Genomic DNA, 18929 nt, shown 5'->3' on the forward strand with positions numbered 1-18929 from the left:
TCATATCTAAGAATAGGATCTGATAAGACCACAAGGATCACGTCCCTTGAATCTGAGGTGAATATTGTTTTAAAAATGGGAGACCCAGTTTTGCTCTTAAATAAGACTGTCAGTTCCTGAAGAGTTCTTGCCAGTATAAAAAGGGAAGATTTACCATCTCCCAGAAAGCCTTGTTATCTTTAAGGGAGGCAGTATGTTCCAGATCTTCCCAAGCCAAAGTTCTTATCTCTTGGTTTCTTTTCTCCAGAACGTCAGAATACTTCTGGCTCGTCACTCTAACCACTCCAGCGTCATAGGGCACTTTAGTAGTTACTTAAGAGACTTGGTGCAGTTCTTTTTAAACCATGAATGTACTGGGCAAGCTCTCTGTGACTTTTTTACTGTTAGGAACCCAGAAATGGAAGTACAAATGTTCCCAAAAGTATCCCAAATCGCAATCTCAGCTAATCAAGTCAAGACCAGTTCCGTGAGAATTTTAAAACAATCTACATTTTTCCATTTCCTAAAATGGGTTTGAGGGAAAGTGATGGGTACAGTCTGACTGGGGGTGGAGACAGTGTAGATGAAAATGAAAATAGGAGACTAATTGGTCGATGGTCACTAAAAGGAGAGGTAAAAATCTCACCTTTATGTAAAAAAGGGATCAATGGATCAGACACTAAAATGTGATCAAAGACGCTACCCTTCCCCTTCCCACATATGTTGCTCTATGATCATCAGTGTCACCCTGCATTTCAGATGCAAATTGAAGAATGTCCATCAGCATTATCCTTGTCAATGCTTCTCCTTAGGGGGAGTGGCAAAAGTGCGTCACCTTATCACACTGCCCATTTACAATCACCCTCTATTGTTTTCCTTTACGGACCCACCCAACCCACCCTCCTCAACATAAGGATAACTTCATATTTGTTAATGGAGAATTCAGAGTTTCTTGTCAGCCAATAGCAAGCTTTATTTTTTTAATCTAAAAAATTCTCTTCCTTATCCTCTGGCACATCTACTGTTACTGCCACATATAGGCAGCAAGCTGGCAGAAGATTTAGAGTCTACTGGGAATATTGTACTCCAAGATGAGTAGAACATCTGTCCACAACCAGGCCACACAATGGTCTTACAAAATAGGAGAGGTAGATCTTTGATTTCTCTGGATTTCCATCTGAGATCTTTCGAACTGGGCTGAAATACTTGAATACATCAATGAAGAAGAAGGAAGGGGTATATCCATTGCCGTCGTAGCTCTCTGTTGTTGAATGTCCTGATTTTGTCATTATTCCATGTGATGTTACCTCAGAGGAAAGAGAAGAATGAGAGGGCAGCAATGGATTCATCGCTAACTGAGATTTTAACACTGTACCTATATCCAGGATTGTTTTTTCTAGGGTACCAGTTTGATCCTTAATGGGCATTATGGTGGCAGTAAACATCTTTTTTATCTGATCCTGCTTGTTGGGGAGTGTGGTTCCTTTGTTATGTTTTAGAATGTACCCCAATATAAGCCTGCGTAGTCACGTAAACTGTTACCTACATTTTTTCTGCCATTGTACTGCATAACGATTTTTGGTATTGACCTTTTACCTAGTTAAGGTGCTCCATTAATGTGGTGTGGTTTTCTAAGAAATCTAGCCTCATTTATTATGCATAAAGATTCTCAGAATCACAGCAGAATCACAGCAGAATAACCATCTTCTGCATAATAACTATATGTAAGGGTCATCCCTTCCTTCATACACAGCAAGGTAGAACCCCTGAGGGTACCTTTTGAATATAGAAACATCAGAAAAGGCAGAGGAGAAAGACTTCCATGCTGACATACTGAGGCAAGACGCTGAGGTTCCTGCACGCAGACACTCCAGCACGCTGTGGTCTGACATCCCTTGCGGTAGTCCTTCTCGAGACCAAGATGGGGTCCTTCAATCTCACACACTAGGTAATGGGGTTGGCTTCATCCTAGGGGGATTCTTGGCTCTACACCTACATACATGCTAGGTACACTTAGGTACATTTAGTTAGGGTTGCATCGTAGGAGTACACATTATTATTGTCATGTATTTATATACCTGCATATATTCATTGTTTCAGCACTATGATAGAAATCTACCATCCATTTACTCTGTTGGTACTTATAATCAATTATGTCTGTTCTCTCTTATGGTTGTTTCAGCACACTTATTTTAGACTAGAATAATGCTGGTTCAATAAATGCTTATTGAAAACGTTCACACTGTTTATTCTGTGTATCTCTTTGAGACAAATTGAGCACGAGAGACTGAACGAAAAGTCCCGTACTGTTTCCATGATCCCTGATGGGACAGGGTTATCATGTTCGATAGTTGCCAAGAACTATTCTCTCCATGGTATGAGGGGTTTACAGCAGCACTTTGAGCTAGCTGGTATACAGGCGAAATCTGGAATCAATCTGGACACCAATCCCACAGGTTATGTTGTCTAAAGGTGCAGATCCTTTATAGATTTATAGGCACTACACAACACCCTGTGAGTAATAGCAGCACTAATGAGGGGAGCCACAAGCTGTGAGTTCTCAGTCCCCACTAATGATAAAGTAAATTTGTGGCCTGTTAATTTGGAATTTATTGAGTTTCCCCGTTTTTGCCATGGGTTAGCTGCTAATAATACTTAAGAAAGGATAAGAAACCACAGTAGTTGAATCTGGACTTGGCCCCCTTCCACCTGAATGTGAGCAAAAGAGATGGAACCCTGTGGAATCAATGCAAATAAATTAAAATTAAATTAAATTAAATTAATTATTACATACAAAGGATTACCAGTAGTAGCATAATGTAAGGTTTTAAGTGGCGAAGTGACAAAAATCTAATTCTACCCCAAGTCCAATGATAGCCATCTCTCAAACTGCTCTATGCTGAGACGTTATAAGGCATGGCCAAAGTGGGCTCTGGCCCTGGGCCCCAGCATTTCAGGGGGGCCCTGATAGATCTGGCTCTGTTCTCCACAAGGTCCAACCCTGATGACCGTGAATGTTTTTTAAACATAGATTGTTTCAAATACTATTTTCCTTTAATAGTAATACGAGTGATGTGTGAGAGTTTATTACAGATATTTAGCAGAAAAATGTTGTTTGTTTTTCAACGCTATGCAACATCTATAAAAATGTTCCTTTTAGATCAAAAGAGGACCTTAGTCGCAGAGATTTTTTGCAATTGTAATAGTGAGCTGCTGCTATATTACAATATTGAAAACAAACATCACCATCCCTGAATATTAGATAGAAAAACATTTAGAATTTGGACCAGTCTGCCTGTGCAGTGTCGGTCACCTGCCAAAGAGAAAGTGAAAAAGATGTAATTTGCTCATAAATGTGTAGCTGTTCCGAACAGGGGCTCCAAAAATATGTTTGTCCCAGGGCCCCCTAAAATCCTTAAGATGTCCCTGGCTCTATCTCCTTCAAGACCACGCTGACAGACCGATTATGAAAAGCCTCCAGAGTAGTGCTGATTTGTGGCTAGCTAGTGCCTGACTCTTTCTCCTTCCCTGCCTGTAATGTGCATTTTACCATTTGTACAGGCTAAAAATAACGGGGGATGTAAATATGATTCACTTGAGGAGTTAAAGTGTCTTGATGGCAAACCAATGGGGGGTGGCCTAGCCTCTTCCTGCTAATGACCGGCAAAGAAGGGATCACCCTTGGCCTAGGGTGTGCACCTGCATGGTCTGCATGTGTCCAGTGCAGAGAGGGGACAGGCAACACTATATGTATGATAACCATGCCTCCCACGGATCACAGCTGAGGACAGTGAAGGGCACATTGTACCATGGGACAGGAAGTCCCACCAGGGTGGATTGTCGGAGAGAATGGTATCACCAGGCAGTCCCTGTTCAAAAAAGTATCCCACGCAAAGATGGGAGTGGCAGCACTATATGCGTGATCACCATGCCTCCACCACAGCACAGTTGCGGACAGTGATGGCCACATTGCATCCTGGGACAGGAAGTCCCACCAGGGTGGATTGCAGCGAAGAATGGTATCTCCAGCCAGCCCCAGTCAACTAAAGCAAGAAAGAAAGGAAAAAGGAATGAAGGCAATAAAGTGTTACAAGTGTTGCATATTTAACACAATAGAGGCTGGTTTTCTTCCTGGGCAAAGTTAATTAAAGAACCGTTGGTGAAACTGAGTCCATAATAAATTGCCTTCTTGTGAATTCAAGTGTATATTATTGAAGCTTTTAAGAACTCAATACAGAGCAGTTTCAAATCAATGCAATCTTTTATGCTGTGAAATACCACCAGGAAAACAGTAAACAAAGGACACTCATTGACAGGAGATAGAAACTGATAAAGCATGGAATGTGGCCTGTGCCCACATCTGGTCTAGTGTTGTGTTGTCACATTAGACTCTAAAAGGAAATGCAGCATCATAGTAATAACATTAAAAACATTGGTAGTGAAGGGAACAAGCTTGTGTGTGCATATGTTTCTTGTGAAAATCACTCAAAGTGAAGTTATCCAGTGGGCTGTACCCCTGCCCCATGCTGTTTGCTGAAGTGGGCTGAAGCAGTTTCCTTCCTGCACAAAAGCAATCCTACTTTGTTAGACCTGACAGCCTTAGGGATGTCTTCTCACTAACTTTTTGCCTAACTCCTCCACTTTTCTGCCCTTGTTATTGTTGGCTTTGGGGTTCCCTAAACGTGGTGTCATTGGCTCATTCCCAATTGGCATGTTTAATGTACTTATAAGTCCCTAGTAAAATTCCCTACGTTTGCCCAGGGCCTGTGAAATAAATGCTACTAGTGGACCTGCAGCACTTATTGTACCATTCCCTTAAGTAGTACTCCAACCAGAGCCCAGGCCAGCCATTGCAAAGCCTGTGTATGAAGATTAAACTGCCATTTAGACATGGCAAGATAAACCTCTTGCTCGGCCCAAACCTTCCTTTTTATACATATAAGTCATCGCTAAAGTAGGACCTGGTTAAGCCAGAGGGCAGGTTGCAATTTATTTTAAAAGGCATGGCATGTACTTTTTACTTTTTTGTGTCTTGGTAGTGAAAAACTTTCAAGCTCGCTGTTCACTAATGCAAGGCAAGCTCTCCCATACGATAAGATTGAGATTACCCTAATTACGTTCTTTAGGTGCCATTCCCAATCGTAAAGGGATAGGCTTTTCAAGTTTGGTGTCTCTGGATTCACAATATAAAATGTAAATCACAATCTACAGTAAAGTCAGATTTTAAATTGCAGTTCTGAAAATTCCACTTTTGAAAAGTTGGCATTTTCTTACTTTAAACAAGCAACACTAGTTGTTCGGAGACAGCATGCACTACTCGTGAATCTATCACTTCAATTGTTTCCTTTTTATAAAAATTGTTTTTAAACAATTTCAATTGCTATTATGATTATTTGTATTCTCATGTATTAATGATCAATGAGGCACATTTTTTTGAGGCACATTAGAGTGCCTTTAAATACAATCTATTGAAGAAAGTTCAACATCTTTAACACACCCAATGCATTTCAGGATCGCAGGGTCCTTCTTCAGGATCAACCTAGAAACGAAGCATGGAAAAAAGGAGGGTTTGAAACCATTGAGGGTGTTGTACTTAATTTAATAATAAAACCAAAAAATTAAAAGTAGAGCATACTCCAATTAACGAGTTTTAAAATTATACCTCTTCAATCTAAATATAATTTAATTCAGTAGTGCTTCATACCCTGTGAAGATATATTGTTTTAAGTGCTTTTGTGGAGAAAAAAAAGAGGTTGTCCTTAGTCCCCAACAGAATCCATAAGAAGTCTGTCCTAAAAAATACAGTATACTGAGGTAGAAACAAAAAGAAAATGTAGTGCTGCTAAGAACCATGAAAGACCAAATCTCCATGGTTCAAAGACAAATCTATATTATCCGAAGTGTGACCACTTGTGTTATGGAAATGTAAATGGGTGTCTGATTTTGTCAAAATAGCCAATAAGCCCACAAGCAGTAACTACTGTAACTCATGAGAAAACATGCAGGAGTTTCCAATATTGAATCCAACTCAAGCATAGTCCTTAAATATTTTCAATGCCATAATTATTTGTGCCAATAAATTAAGTATGGTGACTCGAAAGAGAGCAAACAACTGATACCAACTTAGGGGCCTATTAGGATAGTGGACACCCCAGATGAAGAGGGACCGTCCGCAGGGGCAGCGGCGGTCCCTCTGTGCTGATTAGGATGTGACCGCCACCCTGGCGGTCACATCCTGTATATTTATCATTGCGGCGAGTGCTGCTTGAACGGCCGACATCCTAATATGGCTGGCGGTATCTGATAGACACCGCCAGCCATGTTAGAGCTTTTCCGCCGTGGTCCGAAGGCGACCGCGGCGGAAAAGCGGGGGACGGAAAAAAGATCCCCCAGCCATCCTAATCTGGCGGGGGGTCTTTTTTCAGTCCGCAGCGGTTAATCCGCATCCTCCGGGCCGGCGGTGGCTTCCGCCGGCCCGGAGGATGCGGATTAACCGCAATCCTAATGATCCCCTTAATACCTAGTACTATAGGTATTGAACCTACTTCTGTATAAAACACGTCAAGTTAGAAACGTATGTCAACTTGCTTCTACAGTAGCTCAGGCTTCGAGAAGCCAATATACTCTGTGAACCCGATCTGAAAATTCCATCAAGTGGGTTTTAGTCATTATCCTCTGACGATTCCTAAACTTAGATTCTGCGTGTTCTAGATAAACAGTGATACTTCCTACCTTTGCGAGGTGTATATTGAATGACGCCGCTCTAGTCAATGCTAATGGCAAAGATAATTACGGGATGGAGAAGACTTAAGGACTATGCTTGAGTTGGAGTACTTTTCTTTATTTCTTTTTCACAGGGAAGAAAGCACTACTGCATGAAATTAAATTCTGATTAATGGGTAGAATTTTAAGCATTGTTAATTGGGGTATTCACTACTTTTTATTTTTTAATTTTATTCCAAAATTGAGTACCACACCCTCAATGGTTTTAAACCCTCATTGCTTACTTGCTTTGTTTCTAGTTGCCCCACAAGAAGGGACCCTGTTATAACAAAATGCATTGGGCATATTAACGAATTTGGAATTGACACTCTAATGTGCCTCAAAAATTGCAGGATTGGTTCATTGTATTAGTTTGGAACATTATTATTGTTCATTAATACATGTGAATACAAATAATCACAATAGTAATTGAAACTGTTAAAATAAAAAATGTTTTGATAGTAAAAGAAAATATTTGGAGAGATAGATTCATGACTAGTGCATGCTGTCTCAAGAACTAGTGTTGCTTGTTTTTTGGTATTACAAGGTCACACGTTTCTGACAGAGCACGGTCCAGCTTTGCACACAATATTATGATTAACCTTTAAACAAAGTTGTATGTTGGTTAATTTATAAATAGGAGTGCATGGTACATTGTTTCAAGATAATGTTCTTACTTTAGTCATGTGGTGCCTGCTGCCTACTTCTAATACACGTCTGGGGAAGATGACGCCTGGGCATTATGTATTCCCCCTAGACAACCACACACAATGGCAGCATAGGTGTGACTTGATGGGCCATCCTGGCAAGATGGGAGGGAGGAGCTTGTCCCAGCCTCAATCACATCTGAATAGGCTATGTCCTTTCCCCAAATAGAGCAGCAATACCCCCTGTAGTGAGTCTGGAGCAAGGACAGCAATGGAGTACCTCAGTGCACCTCAAATACCTGTCTTTGAAGACTCCCCCACTACAAAGGCCCAACTGGGTATAGGTACTGGACCTCTGACACCACCATTTCAGTACACGTCTGGACCTGTTAAGACTCTGCCAGGAGGAAGGAGTGCTGTGCTGCTGGAGGCTGACACTCTGCTGTATTGCTGGTTTCCTGGATTCTTGCCTTACTTGTGCTTCCCTGCTGCCTGCTGTGCCCTTGCCTGAGTGAGAAGTACTGGACCTGCATCACTTGAACCCTGAGTGTCTCCAAGGGCTAGCTCTGATGAACTGGTGAAATGGCACTGTTGTGTGGATCAGAACTGGTGTATCACCCCTGTTGTGTGGATCGGAATCAGTGCATTACTTCTGTTGCATGGACCAGAACCAGCTCATTGCTCCTGTTGTGTGACCAGAACCACGGCATTGCTGCTGCTGCATGTATCATCCCTAAAGCATCACTTTCAGAACCACCACTGCACAAGGTCTCTGCATCTCAATCAACGGCATCCTCGATGACAATGCCAAATTGCTGTAATCTACATGTAATTTCATCCACATTTACACCTTGTTATTACCCCTGCTTCCGATTGGTCCCCTCCTTTTCACCTTGCCCATTGCACCCCTACTTCCTTCCTTGGTTGGTACAATCCCTGCCTTACAACATTGGATTGAAGCTCACCTTGGAATGTTGAAGCGCCTCAGTTGCCTTTGCCTGCTGGTGCCTGAGGATTGTGGATTAATAAACAGCGTCTCCAGACTCTCCTGCGTCTGTTTTTTCCTTCCGACAAATTGGCGATGATTGTGCTGTGCTGGCGGTAGCTCCAGATCCCCCCTGTTTCTTCATCATCAGCTGTATAATCCTGCACTCGTCCGGAAGCTGTCAGAGAAAAAAATATTACTTATCGCTAATAGAATGATAAAAAACACTGTACAAGTTAAAGAAACAACATAATCCTGTTGTCTACAAGGCTAGATCTGTTCTCTTGCTCATAAGAGACCCTCTTAGAAATTATTTAGACAGGTTTGAAACCAATGGTGTGATCGAGAGGATTGAAAGCTCAGAGTAGTTGGCTCCTATAGTGGTAGCATCCAAGGAGGGAGGGAAACGTATCCGCCTTTGTGTTGATCTTAGAGATCTTAACTCCATCATTTGGGTAGATAGACATCCCCTTCGTAACATCACTGAGATGCTGAGTGTTATACAAGGTGCAAAATATATTAGCGTCCTGGAACTATCCTCAAGGTACCACCAGGTAGCTCTCCACCCTGATTCCAAAGCCTTTACATCCTTCATAACACCTTTTGGAGCCTACCAATTTTGCAGGATGCCGTTTGGCTTAGCATCTGCTGCGGCAGTGTTCCAACGTATAATGCAATACATTTTGATGGGTTCTGACAAAGGTTTGTGTTTCCAGGAAGACATCCTGATATAGGGAGAGTCAGAGACAGAACACAACACAATCTTGAAAGAAGTTCTTGGCAAATTAAGCAGACCAGGTTTCATCACACAAAGGGACAAATGCCAAATTGGTGTGGAGTCTGTAGTGACTTTAAGATCTCAGATCCTTGCCCTCACTGGCACCTGTTTTGGTCTTCTCCGTATGCTTCGGAAGTTTCTCCCGTTGCTTTCTGAGGACCACAGGAGGACTACGGTACAGGCCTTGATCGGTTCAAGACTGGACTATCCCAACGTCCTATATCTCGGCCTGCCGGAATATCTCCTGCAACGGATGCAGGTGGTCCAGAACGCGGCAGCACATGCCATTTTTGGCCTGCATAGGCGAGTTAGAGTTTCTGGCTTGTTGCAGTCTCTTCACTGGCTGTCCATCCGGAAGCGGATAGTTTTCAAAACCTTAACTCTCGCTCACAAGGCCCTGTATGCCGCAGGGGCTAAATACCTTCAAAAGAGGCTCGTCTTCTATCGTCCTTCACGATCTCTGAGATCAGAGTCGATGTTTCTTGCCACTGTTCCTCGTGTGAGGAAGGCCCGTATTGGAGGTCGCTCCTTTATGTCCCGGGCTCCACAGCTTTGGAACTCTCTGCCCCTGACATTGTGCAGTACCTCAAACTTATTGGCCTTCAGGAAGGGCCTGAAAACTTGGCTTTTTGCTTCCTAGACTTCTTTATTCTGCTGACCCAGTTTTCTTTTAATCTGTGTGTTGTGTTTGTCTTTTTCAGGCTGTCAATAAAGCGCCGGGACACTCTTTTGATTAGCCGAGCGCTATAAAAAACACAAATAACATAACATAACAACAGTGTGCCTGGGTCACACCATCTGTGGTGAAGGAATAAGACCAAAAATCAGCTTAGTTGATTCAGTCAAACTAGCCCCAGCACCCACAAACAAGGAGGAACTAAAATCCTTTCTAGGCCTTGTAGAGTATATGTCCAAGTATGTCGAAAATTTCGCTGAACATGTACATTCTCTTAGAGAATTGCTAAAAAATGACTCCTTTTATTTGGAATTCCCAATGCCAAAGCGACTTCAATCATATTAAACAAGCCATTGTCAAAGCACCTCTTTTAGGAATGTTTGATCCCAATGCAAGAACAACTTTGACTACAACCACTAGCATGAAGGGTTAAGGAGCCTCACTCACACAAATTATTAATGGTCAAGAAAGAGTAATAGCCTTTGGTCTAGGTCATTCAAGGAACCTGGAATGTACCTATTCCACCATCAAAAAAGAGGCTCTCGCTTGTTATTGGGAGATAAACCACTTTAAGTTTTTCTTGTGAGGAATTCTCTTTACTCTACGTATGGACCACAAAACCCTATTTCCCATTGTCTCCACCAAAGGCATTGAACGGGCCATCCCCTGTATCTCTAAATGGGTGTTAGGCTTACAAGGTTTTAACTTAGCCATGTATTACGTAACAGGTGAAAAGAACCAAATAGCTGACTGTTTGTCGAGACTCCACATCACCAATCAAAATTCATGATTCAACCTTCCTGAAGAGACCATTCTTGCAATAGACATTCCGGCCATCAACAAGGAAGAATGAGAGAAAGGGTTACAAAATGAAACTATCCTGATGTAACTAATAAGCATGATTTGCAGAGGATGGCCCAAGAATCTTAAAGATTTACCAGAGAATCTTAAGTCTTTCTGGGTAGTGAGAGACAAATTATCTATAATCGGTGATCAAATCTACAGAGGGAAACAAACAGGAACAAACGCATCATAGAAGTGTCATTTGAAGGACATCCAGGGTGAAGTATGACCAAAGGTAAAATCTGGCAAGATTATTGGTTTCCCAACATGGACTCCATGGTGGAAAGAATGATAAAAGATTGCCTTGTTTCTGGGTCCAGTGACAAATCCAAGGTCACTCGTGAAGCCCCCATTATTCCAGTGTCTGTCCCCTCCAAACCTTGGCACAAACTGGGTCTGGACATTATTGTCCCTTGAATCTACTGAACACTTCTCAAAGATTCATGGTTGTACTTATCGATTATCATTCTCACTAGATCTCTACAAAAATTGCATCATCTATCACTACATCCTCCCTTATTGAATTTTTAAACAAAGTATTTTCAAAAGAAGGTAAACCCAGTACCCTGGTCACAGACAACGGGGTTCAATTTACATCATAATAACTGACACAGTTCTAAACCAAGTTAGCTATTTCCCATCTCAAATCTCCTTTGTATTGTCCAAAGGCTAACAGACTGGTAGAAAGGGCCAACTGAATGATAAAAAACCCTATTGAATTGGCTCTTACTTCACATGAATCAAAAGAGGAAGCCATAAGGCAGATGGTCCTATCACACCTCACCCAGTGCCATTTCTGGAATTTCCTCATTTGTGTCTATAAAGGAGAGGAATCCAGGTTCCAAACTCACTCCCAATTGGTTAAATGGTGGATGTCCTGTCTGGGTAGACAGGGATTCGGTTATGGAGAAGGTTGGCCGTCATCAGTGTAATTACAAAGCCAAATATGACCAGAAGTGGGGAACCATCAGTAAGGATTGGTCTGAAAGTCAATGGGTGGTTATCAAAAGGCCTAGTGTAGGTCATTTCAAAGTGTCCTCATTTTCCAAACCTCTAAAAATCCAACGTGTTAATAGTAATTCTGTAGTTTGAAGATTGAAGTACCTGGAGTATGGGCAATGCAGCTCGCTGTCCCAAAGTATGTCTCCCAATCTCTGCTAATGGGGAGAGCTGGGAGGATTCTGTCTCAAACATGCAACAACAAAACAATGTTAGAATTGACCACTGTGGCTAAAGGATTATGAAATGTAATGCAAATTGTTCTATTTATATTGTATGATGAAAGTTTTCTTTGGTGATTGTATTCTCCTAGTATCACCTGTTTTTTCCCTTCTCTATTAATAGGCAGGTGTGTTGTAATCTACATGTAATATCATCAACATTTATACCTTGTTATTATCCCTGCTTCCTATCGTTCCCCTTCTTTTCACCTTGTCCATTCCATCCCTCCTTCCTTCCCTTGTTGGTACATTCCCTGCCTTAGAACGTTGGATTGAAGCTCACCTTGGAATGTTGAAGCACCTCAGTTGCCTGCTGGTGCCTGGGGTTCGGGGATTAATAAACAGCTTCTCCAGACTCTACTGTGTCTGCTGTTCCCTTCCAACACAAATCTCTGCATATCAGCTCATTGAAGCTGATGCATCATCGCTGCTCTGCGAATCAGGACTGGTACATTATCCTCACTACATGAATCGACACCGACGCATCGCTATGGCAGTGGGCCCACATATGTGACATCAAAGCAGCCGAGATCATGGGTCTTTTGTTCAGCGGCTCTCATGGGGTCCCTGTATCCGGCCCATCATGGTCAGCCTGAACTTTTGACTTTGTCCGAGTCTAGAATGACCAGATGTCCCCATTAAGCACTTAGGGCCCGATTCACAGAACTAACTTAAGACAAAATCCTAAACTTACTACTTTTGGTATTCACAGAAGTTAGGATTTTGTCTTAAGCTTGTCTTAAAACAGACTTAAAACAGACTTAAGTTAGGATTTTGTCTTAAGTCTGTCTTAAGTCTGTCTTAAGACAAACTTAAGACAAAATCCTAACTTCTGTGAATCCCAAAAGTAGTAAGTTTAGGATTTTGTCTTAAGTTAGTTCTGTTAATCAAGCCCTTTGTGCTTATAAGGGCTATTTTACAGTTCATTGTCCCCATGTGGAAGGGCCTGCGTCAGTCCAGTCTTACGCCTGCTGTGAGGCAGACGTAAGAAATTGATACATTTCTTCCCTAGAAGTGGCGTAGTGAAATCCTATAGATTTCACTGCGCCACTTCTATGACCCTGTCTTGCGTCAGAAAGCCCCCCCTGCATACATTATACCTGGACACCCTTGTGAATTGCTTATCACGCCAAACGGAGGAATTCAGCGCCATCAGCGAGACAGAGCGGCTCACCTTCTTCTCTACTCAGCACCAGTCCACCTCTCGGCGCACCCGCTTCGCGGGTGCCCCTTCGCCTGCCTGAGGAGGGAAAGACACCTGTTGCTGGTTGTGAGGAGCGTAGAGGCGGTAAAGAGGTAAGGAGGTAAGCGGTACCGGGCGTGTGGCTGCAGCGGGGCTGCGAGCGTGCAGGGACTTCAATTCCCAGAAGTCCCTGCTAGACCGACGGAGAGCTTCCGGTCCGCTCTCCCTGCTGGCCCGCCCCCCGCCCTCCTGAGGCCTCATAACACCAGTTTGCAGCCTAAGTGAGTGGGACACCCTTGTGAATTGCTTATCACGCCAAACGGAGGAATTCAGCGCCATCAGCGAGACAGAGCGGCTCACCTTCTTCTCTACTCGGCACCAGTCCACCTCTCGGCGCACCCGCTTCGCGGGTGCCCCTTCGCCTGCCTGAGGAGGGAAAGACACCTGTTGCTGGTTGTGAGGAGCGTAGAGGCGGTAAGGAGGTAAGGAGGTAAGCGGTACCGGGCGTGTGGCTGCAGCGGGGCTGCGAGCGTGCAGGGACTTCAATTCCCAGAAGTCCCTGCTAGACCGACGGAGAGCTTCCGGTCCGCTCTCCCTGCTGGCCCGCCCCCCGCCCTCCTGAGGCCTCATAACAACAGCCTACTCCCGCAGCGCGGGACGCAGCCCGGGCTAAGACTGGGCAAAGACAGGGCCGTTTTAGGCCGTTAGAGACCGTTTAAGACCGGACCGGGCCACCTCTCTTGGTTTTATCCTTTTGAGTCTCTGCAGTTAGCATACTTGATTTTTATATATTTATTGTAATATCCCTTCCCCACAATGTCATCACGTGAAACTCGGAGCAAGGCAACTAAGATCTCCAAAAAAGCGACAGGCACCCTAGATGACTTTATCACCAGGACCAGCCTCTCCATTGATAATGAAATAACTAAACTCCAGCACAGAGTATCAACTGAACTTGAATGTGCTAGGAGGCTTTCAACTGAACTTGCGCTTAGGAAAAAATCTTCCCTAGGCAGCATTGCTTCCTCCAAAACTCCTGAACGCATTTCTGGTCCAAAACCAATCATAGCCCTAGCCGAGGTGCACTCAATAGTAGAGGAATCAATTCCTCCTACTTTCCATGAACCACATGGGCCTTCAGCTAGGGCCGAGTCAGGAAGCCCATCACAGTTGGCACTCTCAAAGGAGAGTGTTGAGGTCCTTCCAGATGGGGCGCCCTGCAAATCACCAGAAGAGATGATACCTAACATAAGCCCATCATCCACCTGTAGGATGCCAGTTGAAGCAGAGTCCCTCAAAAACAAATCACCCGTCAAAGTACCATCAAAGCACAAAAGAAAGCGCAAACACCTAACGGCTTTCGCTAGGAAAAAAGCAAAAGTAGCACTTAGTCATAACATCAAGGGTGGTACTCTAAACACTCCTATTGTAACATCCGAGATCTCTGTACACGATGTAGCACTAGTAAATGCAGACAATACTAACAATAGCATAGACGAACAAATTTCCATTGCTATGTCCGATCATTTAGGTAGTGAGGGGCAAAGAGTCTCCTGTGATATGGTAGAACAAGACGGTGGAAGAGAAGAATTTTTAAAAATAGTATGGGAGACGCTTAAGAGATTACTCAAACCACTGGAAATTAGGTTAACTGGAATTGAGAATCAGCTTCTCGAGGTTGAGAAAAGTGTTATTACTCTTTCAAGCATAAGTCTCAACTGTACGGAAGCGCCTAGAGTCACCCAGCAAGTTCCAGTCCCCGTCCCGGTCACATCAAAAAACTCACATATTAGTCCATTGGATGTGCAGCAAAAAAAGGTGGGGGTAGCAAATAACACAAACACTATTCAATCAACTAGCACCAAAACCCAATTGAATCCAACCCCCTCAACTTCTACAGCTGTAAATACTACTAGCAAACCCATGCAGAAAATCCAGGCCCATACTAATACTCCCCTATCACAAATTCCTTCTTCTTCCCACTCTTCCAATCAGAGTGCATTAGCCCCAAATAAACCTCAATCCAATCCCCCTGCCTACCCCTATATTAGTTCTGCAGGCATCCAATCCATGCCTGACAAAACCTTTGCAAATGCCTCCCATAAGCTAAACCACCAGTTTAACCACACTCGCAATAATTTTAGAGGAGGGTACATAGATCTGCCACCAGACGCTAGTACATTTGTAGCTGTTCTCACAGGGGTGCCAGAACTGGATAGTCAATATAAAGAAAATTTTCAATCACTAAAAAACAAAGTGATTTTTTGGCTAAATAAATATAAACCCATTCCCAACCAGATGAAAAGTAAGATCCTTATGGTTAGGAGGGTACCATGGGTAGGGCCAACTGTAAAATCAATCACGGGCGATTGTATTGTCATATCCTTTGAAGAACCCCAGAGTGCTGAACAAATCTGCAATTGGAAATCGTACGGTGTGAATCCCCCTATTGAAGCCAGACCCCTATCATTTTTCTACCCTCCACCAAGACCTATCCATCACGGCCCCAATTGGAACCCTGTCAACCAGTATTATGACAGTGCTCCTAACTTGGCTAGACATGGTGATTATAATATGTGGTCTGGTGCTCCAAACTTAGCCAGACATGGTGATTATAATATGTGGTCTGGCATTCCTACCTTCAATAGATTTAGCTGCCTAGATGCTGTGGATTGACTTGCCACTGTGCCTTACTGCATTTATGAATTATATGATGCCTTCTGTAGATTGGGCAAAGGCTATCCCAAACTTAAAAATGTCGTATACTTGCTTGATGATGACCTGTCTAATAGGAATATGCCTGACTTCGTTTATGAATTATATGATGCCTTCTGTAGATTGGTCAATGGCTATCCCAAACCTAAAAATGTCGTATACTTGCTTGATGATGACCTGTCTAATAGGAATATGCTGCACAGGACTAAACCAGTTCCACAGAAAACGGAATCACTTAACAAGGCTGGAAATGTACGCTGTTGCACAGCTGAGGGTGGTCGGGATGGGAGAGTAATTACTGCAACTAGAGGAAAAGTAAAGGTTGCAGAGAAAGACATAACAAATCTGCAAGTAGGCAACCGGCCCAATCAGTGTGTAGTTAATCCCCCCCCTGTCAACCAGAGTACTGATCCTTGCTTACTTATCCTATCGTGGAACATCGCAGGTGTTCATAAGAACCTAAAAGATCCTGAGTGGGCAAATTACATTGACACCTGTGACATTTGTCTACTACAAGAAACTTGGGCCATAGAAGTTCCTCATCGGGTAGGATACAAAACTTATGGCATTAAGGCAGCTCAGTCCGACAGAGGAAGACCATCTGGGGGTCTATTAATCTGGCTAAAAATCACCCTGGCCATGCAGGTTGAAATTGTGGATACAGGCTCTCCGGATATTTTAGCCCTAAGGGTCACTCCACTGTGTGGCAATGAATGGTTCATTGTCAATGTCTATAACAGACCGACCAGTCACTCCAAGGTGTCAACAACACTTGAGGCCCTGGAGCTCCTGTTGAAAAATGTAATTGGAGATATCCCGGTCATCTTGGGAGGAGACTTAAATTGTAATTTTGAACCTGTTCTGGGCATCTCTGAAGTGTTCGAAGATGAGGACTCAGCATATAACATCCCCCAGCTTGAAACCACCAAATTTGTTAAATATTCGACATTGGCCAGCCAACTACTAAGACTTTCCGCAGACCACGGCCTTAGAGCAGGCAATGGCCGACTCCCATCGGACCTGCAAAAACAACCAACCTTCTCTAAAGCTAAAAGCAATTTAGATTTTGTACTTGTTTCTCTTAGCATCTGGCACTTTATGATAGATCTGAAAGTAGTAAGTAGGGGGGAAAGTGATCACTACCCCTTGGAACTTTACATCAACAAGAACATGGTTAGTGACACCACTTTAACTACAACTGAATCCACCCAAGTCAGCTTATGTGAGGACGTCCACATAAACAATAACAGACGTGCAGTAAAATGGCCACGTGTTTTGGCGGATGGAAATGCCTTAGCACTGGTTTACTCTCTTTTTGAACAAACATTTGCACATATAGCTGACTATGCTTTCCTACCGGAACACTTTGAACATTTTATTGATCTACACAAAGTCTTCTTTTCTGAACTAAAAATGCTCTTATCAAAAATGCCGAGAAAGAAGCAGCAAAACCACAGAATGGCCAACCACGGAAAGCTATGGTATGATCACTCGTGTAGAACTGCCAAATCAAACCTATTGCTTGCCATTAAAAACAAGTCTAAAGAAGAAGTAAAATCTGCAAGGGTGGAATATAAACGTATATTAGAAACATCCAAAAAACTCTGGGAGGAATCAATTTGGGCCGAAATGCTATTTGCTGCAAAAACCAATGATAATGTTGGCTTCTGGAGACTGGTGGCCAACGGGGGGCATGCTGGGAGAGCCGTGAAAGATGTATTCCTGGATGAGATGACCTGGGTAACTCACTTTACAAACCTTTACAAACAATACGATAGTGATAGCCAATGGAGCTTAAGGTCCCTTCCCCCTACTGAACCCCTCAACTTCACATTGGAAGAGACGGCAAGGGCGATCAACGATCTAAAAAATTCTAAAGCCCCTGGTCCGGACAGAATACCGGGGGATCTCTACAAACACGAAGTTGATGTCTGGGCCCCCTATCTGAACCGTCTGTTTAACGCCCTATCGTCAAATTGTAACTTTCCAGACAGCTGGCGGGCAGCGGAGGTTGTGCTAATATTTAAAAAGGGGGATAGAATGACACCCTCCAATTACAGACCAATTAGTCTGATGGACACACTCCAAAAACTATACGCCAAACACCTCCTATTCAGAATCAACGATTGGCTTGAAGCTACGAATATAATTTCCAAATTCCAAGCTGGTTTCCGGAGTAAGACCAGCACAACAGACCAAATTTTTCGATTTTGCTGTTTGATTTGGAAATATGCTCAGCTGAAAAAAGGTCATCTGTATGTAGCCTTCGTTGACCTGAGGGCTGCATTCGATTTAGTTCCACGCAGTCTACTTTGGAAAACCTTGCAAGAAATTGGGTTCCCGGGATGCCTCCTAGCCCAAATAGTTGAGCTGCATGCTGATAATTTCGCAAACATCAGGTGGGGCCCTAATGGCGAGTTGACTCGCAACATTCCCATTGAACGTGGGGTTCGCCAGGGATGTGTCCTGGCCCCCACCCTATTCTCCCTGTTTATTAATGATGTCCCTGATTATTTAAATGCTTGTGTTAATGATTCACCGCAGCTCAATGGTGTAAGGGTGCCTGCGCTGCTCTTTGCAGACGATACTATACTTATATCCCAAACAAAAAAGGGCCTCCAGGCACTCCTTAACTCCTTCAGCTGCTATTGCCAGACAAAGGGCTTGGAAATCAATGCAAACAAAACAAAATGCATGTCATTAAATCCCAGTATGCCAGACAGAGGATTCTTGACCCTGAACAGCCAAAAACTAGATACTGTGGATAACTTTTCCTATTTGGGTGTTGTACTAGATTCCAAGCAAAGCTGGAAACCCCAAATCGAGAAAAGTAAGATAACATATGCCCAAAATGTCAAACCAATTTTATGCAAAATGAATTCTAGTACAAGCAAAAGTGTAACCCCGGTTTTAGAACTTTTTAAATTTAAAATACAGTCTGCTGTACTATATGGAGCAGAGATATGGGGCCCATGGGCAAGGAATAGCTTCCAAATTATGGACAATAAATTTATGCGGGCTTCTGTGAGGGTTCCTATTAGTACACCCCTTTTACCACTCCAACTTGACTTAAATTTTAGGAGAACAGATCATTTAGCTATCTTAAGGCCATTATTATTCTGGGTTAGGCTTTGGACTACC

The sequence above is a fragment of the Lissotriton vulgaris genome, chromosome 1_1 (genome assembly GCF_964263255.1).
Source record: "Lissotriton vulgaris chromosome 1_1, aLisVul1.2, whole genome shotgun sequence".
Taxonomy (NCBI): domain Eukaryota; kingdom Metazoa; phylum Chordata; class Amphibia; order Caudata; family Salamandridae; genus Lissotriton; species Lissotriton vulgaris.